At 40.2% G+C, this 10,524-nt stretch overlaps 1 pseudogene across 1 annotated transcript in view; it reads left to right on the forward strand.

Moving 5' to 3' along the window:
* LOC308375604 (integrin alpha-X-like) overlaps positions 1 to 4,965 on the forward strand; it is a 32,401-nt pseudogene extending 27,436 nt beyond the window's left edge. Inside the window, exons 20-25 of the transcript in view lie at positions 716 to 814; positions 1,999 to 2,085; positions 3,908 to 4,018; positions 4,314 to 4,427; positions 4,617 to 4,727; positions 4,870 to 4,965. The product of the transcript in view is annotated as an integrin alpha-X-like (transcript). The remainder of the gene's footprint in view (positions 1 to 715; positions 815 to 1,998; positions 2,086 to 3,907; positions 4,019 to 4,313; positions 4,428 to 4,616; positions 4,728 to 4,869) is intronic.
* Positions 4,966 to 10,524: the final 5,559 nt, after the last annotated feature.

Consider the following 10,524-nt stretch of genomic DNA (forward strand, 5'->3'; position numbering starts at 1 on the left):
ACACACTACTGTTGAGCCTTCAGGGGGTGTTGTGGGTGTAATTCAGTGAAACACTGACGAAGGCCGTGGCCTACTGGTTAGGGTTTCAGGCCGGAAACCGTAGGGTGGCCGGTTCAATCCCCGACCAGTAGGAAAAATGTGGGCGGGGCAAGTGGTAGACCACTGCTCTCCCATGCCCACATCCACGGCTGAAGTGCCCTTGAGCAAGGCACCTAACCCTGATCACTGCTCCCTGGGCGCTGCCAATGGCAGCCCACTGCTCCGGGTTAGTGTTACTTCACTTCACTGTGTGTGTGTGTGTGTCACTTCCCTGGATGGGTTAAATGCAGAGGTTAATTTCAGAGTGTGTGTGTCTACACCACCTCTGCCATAGAGAGGACTTTCACTTTCAAGGAAGGTGTCCATTGATAACCCCAGTGACATGCTCACGGAGGTGTTGTTGTTGTTGTAAAGTATGGCTTTGGGCATGATGGCTGCAGTGCAACCTGTTGGGTTATAAGCCATAGGCTAGGTTGGAGGGTATCAGTGCACCCTGCATCTTTTTAATATCTTTTCCTGTTTATAACAAAACAAAAACATGTACAATCATATCCACCGAGATTGAACCAGCTCTCATCCACACTATTTAGTTCATCTCCCTATTTTCCTTCCTCTGCTTCTCTGTCTCTCCCCATGCCCCCTTCTCTCTGTTTGTCTGTCTCTCTTTCTATCACAGGTGACAAATGGCCTTAGAGGACTCAATCTGACGACAATCATACATGTTCCAGTAAAACTGAAAGGCAAAAACATCTGGACAAATGTGGACAGCTTAGATGTGTGTACTAATTAATATTCACACTATTATAATTGTTATATAATATACATTGCAGTATATAATAATAATATATACTGTATATATATATACACTGCAAAAATGCTTTTCTAACCTAGTGTTATTACTCTTATATTGAGATGAAAAAATCTAGTTGGTCTTGTTTCTAGCTAAATTGTACTTACCTAGTGCTCTTTGGTAAGGTTATTTTTGCCTATTTCAAGCAAATATTACTTAATTTAAGAAATCTTAACAAGCCAAATTTGCTTAACGCACTGGCAGCCAAATTTGCTTGTTTTAAGCCAAATTTGCTTAACGCACTGGCAGCCAAATTTGCTTGTTAAGATTTCTTAAAATAAGTAATATTTGCTTGAAATAGGCAAAAATAACCTTACCAAAGAGCACTAGGTAAGTACAATTTAGCTAGAAACAAGACCAACTAGATTTTTTCATCTCAATATAAGAGTAATAACACTAGGTTAGAAAAGCATTTTTGCAGTGTATACACTGCAAAAATGCTTTTCTAACCTAGTGTTATTACTCTTATATTGAGATGAAAAAATCTAGTTGGTCTTGTTTCTAGCTAAATTGTACTTACCTAGTGCTCTTTGGTAAGGTTATTTTTGCCTATTTCAAGCAAATATTACTTATTTTAAGAAATCTTAACAAGCCAAATTTGCTTAACGCACTGGCAGCCAAATTTGCTTGTTTTAAGCCAAATTTGCTTAACGCACTGGCAGCCAAATTTGCTTGTTAAGATTTCTTAAAATAAGTAATATTTGCTTGAAATAGGCAAAAATAACCTTACCAAAGAGCACTAGGTAAGTACAATTTAGCTAGAAACAAGACCAACTAGATTTTTTCATCTCAATATAAGAGTAATAACACTAGGTAAGAAAAGCATTTTTGCAGTGTATATATATCCTGTAATTATAATATAATATAATATAATATAATATAAAACATGCAGGCCACTGTGATAAGTCGCTGCAGATGATGTTCATGAAAATTGCATATATATTGAAAGAAAATAAGTATATTGATATTTTTGTGAAGTTTCTGTGTACTGAATGTAACTCCCGGGGAGTACAGGGATGTCTATTTTCATTGCCCATTTGATCCAGAGATAATCCGTTTATGTTTTGAATAATAGTTTTAATGGACTGTGTATTTTGATCCTCTGTTAGATCCAGGGATGCACTAGAGGGGGTGAGAAGAGCCCAATCATCACAGACCTGCAGCACACCTTCAAGGACAACAAGGAGCCTGATGTGGTGATTAGCAGAACTTTATAACGTTTCACAGGACTTTACTTTACATAGAAACATGTCTAAGTATTTACTTCAAGTGGTACTTGTAGTGTTAAGTGCGATAAGGGGATTAGTTATGATGCATTCAAAAGTCAAAACATCCATTATTTGGGAGCCCATGAGTGATCTTTAAGCGTACCCAGTACATGATCACCTGAGGCGTACTCATTACATGCCCACCTGAAGTGTACTCATAACATGCTCACCTGAAGCATACCCAGTACCTGTCACCTGAAGCGTGCTCACCGGAAGCATACTCAGTACATGCTTACCTGAAGCGTACTCCTTTCATGCTCACCTGAGGCGTACATATTACATGCTCACCTGAAGTGCACACTAGAACATGCTCACCTGAAGCGGAACACTACAATATGCTCACCTGAAGCGTCCCCAGGACATGCTCACCTGAAGCGTACACTGCAAAAATGCTTTTCTAACCTAGTGTTATTACTCTTATATTGAGATGAAAAAATCTAGTTGGTCTTGTTTCTAGCTAAATTGAACTTACCTAGTGCTCTTTGGTAAGGTTATTTTTGCCTATTTCAAGCAAATATTACTTATTTTAAGAAATCTTAACAAGCAAATATGGCTGCCAGTGCGTTAAGCAAATTTGGCTTAAAACAAGCAAATTTGGCTGCCAGTGCGTTAAGCAAATTTGGCTTGTTAAGATTTCTTAAAATAAGTAATATTTGCTTGAAATAGGCAAAAATAACCTTACCAAAGAGCACTAGGTAAGTACAATTTAGCTAGAAACAAGACCAACTAGATTTTTTCATCTCAATATAAGAGTAATAACACTAGGTTAGAAAAGCATTTTTGCAGTGTACTCATTACATGCTCAGCTGAAGTGCACCCTAGAACATGCTCACCTGAAGCATACTCATTACATTCTCACCTGAAGTGCACCCTAGAACATGCTCACCTGAAGCGGAACACTAGAACATGCTTACCTGAAGCGTACTCATTACATTCTCACCTGAGGCGTACTCATTACATGCTCACCTGAAGCGTACTCATTACATGCTCACCTGAAGTGTATTCATTACATGCTCACCGGAAGCGTACTCATTACATTCTCACCTGAGGCGTACTCATTACATGCTCACCTGAAGCGTACTCATTACATGCTCAGCTGAAGTGCACCCTAGAACATGCTCACCTGAACAGACTCATTACATGCTCACCTGAAGTGCACCCTAGAACATGCTCACCTGAAGCGGAACACTAGAACATGCTTACCTGAAGCGTACTCATTACATTCTCACCTGAGGCGTACTCATTACATGCTCACCTGAAGCGTACTCATTACATGCTCACCTGAAGTGTATTCATTACATGCTCACCGGAAGCATACTCATTACATGCTCACCTGAAGTGCACCCTAGAACATTCTTACCTGAAGCATACCCTAGAACATGCTTACCTGAAGCGTACTCATTTCATGCTCACCTGAAGTGCACACTAGAACATGCTCACCTGAAGCGGAACACTAGAATATGCTCACCTGAAGCGTCCCCAGGACATGCTCACCTGAATCGTACTCATTACATGCTCACCTGAAGCATACTCATTACATGCGCACCTGAAGCGTAACCCTAGAACATGCTCACCTGAAGCGGAACCCTAGAACATGCTCACTTCTTCACTATCCACCTCTCTGCCCCCCTCTTTTCTTGTTTCTTTTTACATAACATAATGCTTTTTTTTCAACAGTTTTTACAGTTACATATTGTTGACATTGGATGTGATCTTTGTTACATTGCTGTTCATCTGTCATCTTTATCAGAACTGCTCCATTGCTGTGTGTCTGGAGTTCAGGTGTACGTCATACATGACTAGAGACGCCCGCAGAGTTTACATGATCTCAGGGAACGTGAGCTCAGGATGGATTGAACAGGTGCTGACTCTTACTTTAAAGGGTTAAAATTATGTATCTTTGTTCAATAATGTGTGGAAAACAGACACAGAATTTCATTGATTATTATTATTATTATTATTATTATTATTATTATTATTATTATATGCATTATGTATTATTATAATCTCCTTCCTCTCCTCTTTATTATTATCTCCTTGTCCTCATTATCATTATAATCTCCTTCCTCTCCTCATTATCATTATAATCTTCTTCCTCTCCTCATTATTATCATTTTAATCTCTTTCCTCTCCTTCTTTCTTGTTGTTTCTCTCAGACTGGACTGCGTTCTGCTTTGTTCCATTTGGTCAGCTCTGCCACGCTGGAGTACGACAACAACAAATACATCTTCTACTCCTCAGACTCCTCACGCCTCGCACCTGTCACCAGGGTAACAGCAGAGCACATAGTCAAAAAGTAGCAGTTGTATATTCAAACAGTTGAGGTTTAGAGATTAAAATGGTGTTGCTGAACAATGTTAAAGAGACGTGATTATGTATACACACAAAAGGGGAACAGTCTTAGTGAATTGTTTTAGGTTGCCATGAGTACATTGCATTGTTGTGTGTGTTCCCTGTAGATTGAGACTCTTGTGGAGGTCTACGCGGAGCCAAATCTAACTAAGGAGATCATTGGTGGAGTAGTGGGTGGTCTGATCCTATTGGCTCTCATGACAGCTGGCCTCTCCAAAGTAACCAATGAACAATATGGAATTTTACAATTATTCGATTTAATATAAATCTTCACTCTGCCTCTCTTTTATGCCATATATCTAGTATCTGGCTGTTGTCTGTTTGTCCTTTCTTTCATTCATATTTGTCTTTCAATTTCAGTCGGGCTTCTTCAAGAGTCAGTACCAACAGAAACTAGAGGAGGCAGGAGCTGAAGCACAAGGAGAAGAGGAACCACCAGAAGCTGTAGCAGAATAACAGCTTTGTTTGTGTATGTGCGTGTGTGTTTCTGTGATGTGTGTGTTTCTGTGGTGTGTGTGTGTGCGCGTGCATGCCAGTTTTGGCAGGCAGGAGTGTGAAATAGCTTATTCTTGCACAGCCAGATGCATATCTACATACAGCCCATAGTTCCCCCTCCTTATGGATGTAGGTATTTTGTGTTAATATGCTCTGGAAAATACAGGCAGCGATGAAAGCTTGCTTCATTATTACTAGCGTCATTATTAATAACGATTTTATTTAGATTGTATTCAGCATTGTTATTTCTGTGAGAGAAACTAAATGCATTTAACAGGTGTGTATATTGCATTGTCTTCTGTAACCCTGATCATGAGTGAGACAAGGCCACTGTTAACATTTTTTACCTGTTTGATGGGATCACCACCCATAAAAAAGGAAAAAAAATGGTCAGACATTGACTGTTAAGTGCCGTCAAATACACCATTTTGAGACACCATGTAGATTATCATTCTCATGATCAGTTAATACAGTATTATCACCCTTCATATTAGTGTTTTGTTTCAGTACAGTATTTACGGTAGAGTTAAATGGATGCTTTAGCTTTTCAAAGGGTAATTTTCCTCTTCTTAGTTTGTATATATCTTGGTGAGTTATGGTGAAATATACAATAACAAATATTAAACAAACATAAACATTAAGTCCTCATCTTGAAACTAGCATTATTCAAATGGAAATTATCAACCCGCTGAAAGACTTGCCGCAAATCAATGGCCAAGGCTTGAGATAATGGTGTCAGGATCACTGTATGAAATGTTCTCCATCAGAACTCCTCCAAGGGTATCATCCTTTTTTTTCAGAAATCAAGAATTAATTATACAGGGCATTACCAGGTCCAAACCATTGATATGACCAAAGTACTGAGGGCCTCATCAAAACTGAAAGAGAAACATTCAGAGAATAAGGACATACCCATAAGGGTATGCTTTTGAGGATGCATTGACATTTTACATTTACATTTGCATTGAATAGTTTGGCAGATGAGAGTCAAATAAATTATAACATTGGTGCAGATATTGCAGATGCAACTGATCTAATGGAGACTGATACATGGGAGGAGTGTGACGTGACAGACACAAGAGGACATTCAGGGACAAACAGCGCATGCAATCAGCCAAACAATGAAAATGAGTTAAATGATGACCAGGATTCACCTGACACTGAGCAGGACACTTATCAGCAGAATGGTGGATGCTCAATAGGTTCATGCTAACAGCCATCTGATATTGCACAGTGTAGCGAAGAGGAGAGAGTAGTCACACCAGCCAGACTTGAACACGGGTCTACAGGGTGCAAATCCTGCACTTTGAATGCAATGTCAAAGAGCTATGCTCGATGGCATGGGAGTCAGAGTGCACACTCATGTGTAGAGACGACACATCATCACACTGCCCTCCCCTTCGGGAAGCGCACCCTTGTGCTTCACGTACAAACCCACCGCTGCCACCAAATGTCAAAGGGTTATCGTGTCAAGAATCTTTTAGAGTATGCAGAAAGGGCCGCAGGGGGTCATTAGTACAGTGTGGTACACATTGTCCCTACACTGAGACAGCACAAGCGGGAATAAGTTAGCCAGACGTTCGATATTCGACAGATATTCGTTTTCGAAAGACGTGTTCGCATTCTGATTGCATATATATTCTCATTTTGATTGCTGTAGTAGTTGCCAGTGGTAGGCAACTACATACTACAGGTAAAATATTCCTGATATCTGCCATCATAGTGAAACAGCATGCATTTAAATATTTAAAATATGCACCAAAACTCAACCGAAAGATATTTTCTCATTCCGATTACTGTAGTAGTTGCCAATAATAGGCGTTTACTTACTACAGGTGACAAATTAAATAGAGCAGATATATAATTCAGCTATATGCCTCAAGACAGCTCCTTGCTAAATGTTCTCTGGTATACTACAGTATAGTAAAAACACAGTGTGCAGACAATGTTCCTTCCCAGTACAGTAAGTGAAACCACAACACATGATTCTAGCACAAGAAGTGTCCGGCAGCCCTAATGCTTATCCGTGGTGAAGATACTTTAGAGATACCACTTGAGTGTGGCATATTGAACATGTTTGATCAGTGGTTCAGTGGTTAAGTGGTTAGTATTCTTGAACAACAAGTAGTTAACTTGGGTTCAATTCCTGAGCAATACAAGGTGCTATAGAAAGTGACTTTTGATAAGGATAGGTTTGTTGTAGTTGAATTTTTGAGTCTCTTTGTTTAACTGATGGCCCATTACTTACTTATACAGCAGTAATAGTGGAAAAATGTCTTCAGTGACACCTGCATCTATATTTGTCCTTCATACATGCATATTTCAATGCAAATGCTGTACTGCACCACTTTTGTATAGTTGGTAACAAGGCTGCAAACAGCCACAAAAAAGTAGAAAACTGAATATGTTTTCTAGCCTGGCTACCAGCCTGAACTCCGCCCACAAAATGTTTGGTCTAGGAGATTCAGTCTGGAGTCGAGCTAGTTGGGAGGGATTAAACGTTTCGAAAAAGTTGAGAAAGCAATCTAAACCAATCAAATTGTAAGGGCGGGCTTTATACGTTGATGGACAGATGACCTGATGATAGATAGAATATACATCGAACAAAGATGGCGCCGTCTCGGGAGCTTAGTGGGACATATTTTATATGATTTAAGCTATCTACACGACTTTTTTTATGTCTACATTGACTCGGTTAGTTGTGTATGTGCAACACGAATGTTGCCGAGGATAGTAGCTCTTAACTGAAGCACTCTAGACCATTATTGATAGGTAATGCTAACTTTGTACTCTTTGTTTAACTGATGGCCCATTACTTACTTATACAGCAGTAATAGTGGAAAAATGTCTTCAGTGACACCTGCATCTATATTTGTCCTTCATACATGCATATTTCAATGCAAATGCTGTACTGCACCACTTTTGTATAGTTGGTAGCAAGGCTGCAAACAGCCACAAAAAAGTAAAAAACTGAATATATTTTCTAGCCTGGATACCAGCCTGAACTCCGCCCACAAAATTTTTGGTCTGGGAGATTCAGTCTGGAGTCGAGCTAGTTGGGAGGGATTAAACGTTTCGAAAAAGTTGAGAAAGCAATCTAAACCAATCAAATTGTAAGGGCGGGCTTTATACGTTGATGGACAGATGACCTGATGATAGATAGAATATACATCGAACAAAGATGGCGCCGTCTCGGGAGCTTAGTTGGACATATTTGATATGATTTAAGCTATCTACACGACTTTTTTTATGTCTACATTGACTCGGTTAGTTGTGTATGTGCAACACGAATGTTGCCGAGGATAGTAGCTCTTAACTGAAGCACTCTAGACCATTATTGATAGGTAATGCTAACGCGTAGACAAAAAAAACATTGAAACAAATGGTAGCTTCTAGCCTTGAGTGCTAATTAAGGAACGTGAGCAGGCATATCTCAACAGATATTGACAGCGCATTCATTTTGAAAGAGGAACAGAGAAACGCGATCAAGGCATTTGTCGATTGAAAATATGTTTTTGCCGTCCTTCCTACGGGATCAGGTAAAAGTTGAATCTATCAGATGGTAATACTACGTTGCTCTGATTGGTTCTAGGTATCCAATTCAGCGAATAGGCATTTTCTTTCCTGGTTCGTTGAAACACGCCCCATAATCACAGCCCAATGGTTCAGTCTCAGACTCATATTCTGACTAGAATTATGAGTATGACATCGTCAGGCTATATATTTTCAGCAAAAATTATAGAATACTGACATTGACAACTATCATAGACCTTCCTTTTCTCTGTGGACTATTTTCTTCAGTCTCATGTAACTTTAAACAAGTGTGAAAATGATTGGAAATTACTGTAGCAATGAACATAACAATTTATAAAATGACACCTTTTACAATAATCTGGGCAAATATCTTACCTTAAATGATTCCTTTATGTCCTCAACTCACACTGACATTGACAACTATCAGAGCCTCCTTTTCTCTCTGGACTATTTTATTCAGTGTCATGTGACTTGTGATGAGAAACATGATTTACATCTTATCTTACCTGGAACACATTTCCAGGTCAAACACTTTGATCCTCATGTTCATTGACCTCACATGCCAACACAAATAAATGCGTTGGCTCAACATAAAAAAATGTACGCAACAGTTTGCATTAATCTTTTTTGAGTTATGAGAACTCCTAATGAAATGATGTTCAACCAACTAGCTAAATTGAGTTAGGGGAACAGAATACACAGAATGACACAGGGTCAGACTGGGAACTGAAATTCTTACGACTAGGGGGGAGAGAGAGGGGTGAAAACTATTTTGTTTTGTACACATCTGGACTGACGTTTGTAGTGACAGGGAGGGGATCAGAAGTGAACTAAAAAAAAATGACTTAAACTAAAACCTATGTGTGGCCACCAGATGGAGGCAAAGAGGCAGCAGGATCTGGACCAGAAGGAGAGGAGAAGGATGCAGCAGTGATGCTGATGCTGACGATGGGGGTGCTCTACGGGTTATTGCTTTGAGTATCCCATTCGTGTTCTGAATAAAACACTCAGTGTGGTTTTAAAAAGAACAAGTGTATGTGTTCCTTCACAAAAGTCACACGTTATCTGCACTGACTGCAATGTCACGGGGAGAGTGAGGGGTGGAAAAGAGGTAAGAGCGGGGGAGAAAGAGGGCCTATCTCTACGTACCATCTACGTCGTCAAACTGAGAGACCCTGCAGAGTAGACTAACCGAGCACCAAGCCAGTAACAAGTTCTCAGAATTGGGGTCGCGGAGAAGCCGTGGAGAGCACGAACAAGGAGAAGGAGGAAGTGGAGGACAAGGGAGAGAAAAGATAAGTGCTATTTGTCAGGGATCAAAACCTGGGTCGTTAGATCTGGCGAACCAGCGCTTAGCCCAGTGTGCTGATGAGGACCCAGTAAATGAAGCGTTCTTTGGTTTCTAAATTGCTTTGAACAAGGGTCTCTTCCAAACAGCGGTTTCTCAAAACAGGGAAGAGATTCCCAAAAAACACAGGAGGTATTCCAAAGAACAGAGGATGCGACAAAACAGGTAACAGTCCAAAACACAGGAGATGTTCCAAAACGGTTTAAACACCAACGGTGTATTATAATGCAAGAATCCAGTGATTCAAGAAGCTACTAACTGCATAGCTATCATAAGTAACTAAGTCCTGAGGAGAAGCTACATTAGCAACGCGACACAAAAGCGACGAGAGCCGGAGGAGATACACATCTCAATACTCGCGCTAAGCAAAGAGAGGAAACTCTAACGACCCGATGAGGGCCAGAGAAACTAGCCAGGTATTTATACCCCGGCTAATTGGGACTAAGTGGCTAAGTGGTAACCATACAAAGTGACACAGGTGAGGGCACATAATATGGAACAGGTGAGAGCACACAACGGGGAACAGGTGAGGGCACACAAAGACAACAAAGGCACACGTGGACACAAATGAGTTCATGATGTCCTTTTGCCACCAGACACCGCCAATGTGCCATCACTGCCCGAAGTTGTGTCACTAT

Source organism: Sprattus sprattus (genome assembly GCF_963457725.1).
Source record: "Sprattus sprattus genome assembly, chromosome: 14".
NCBI classification, from domain to species: Eukaryota; Metazoa; Chordata; class Actinopteri; order Clupeiformes; family Clupeidae; genus Sprattus; species Sprattus sprattus.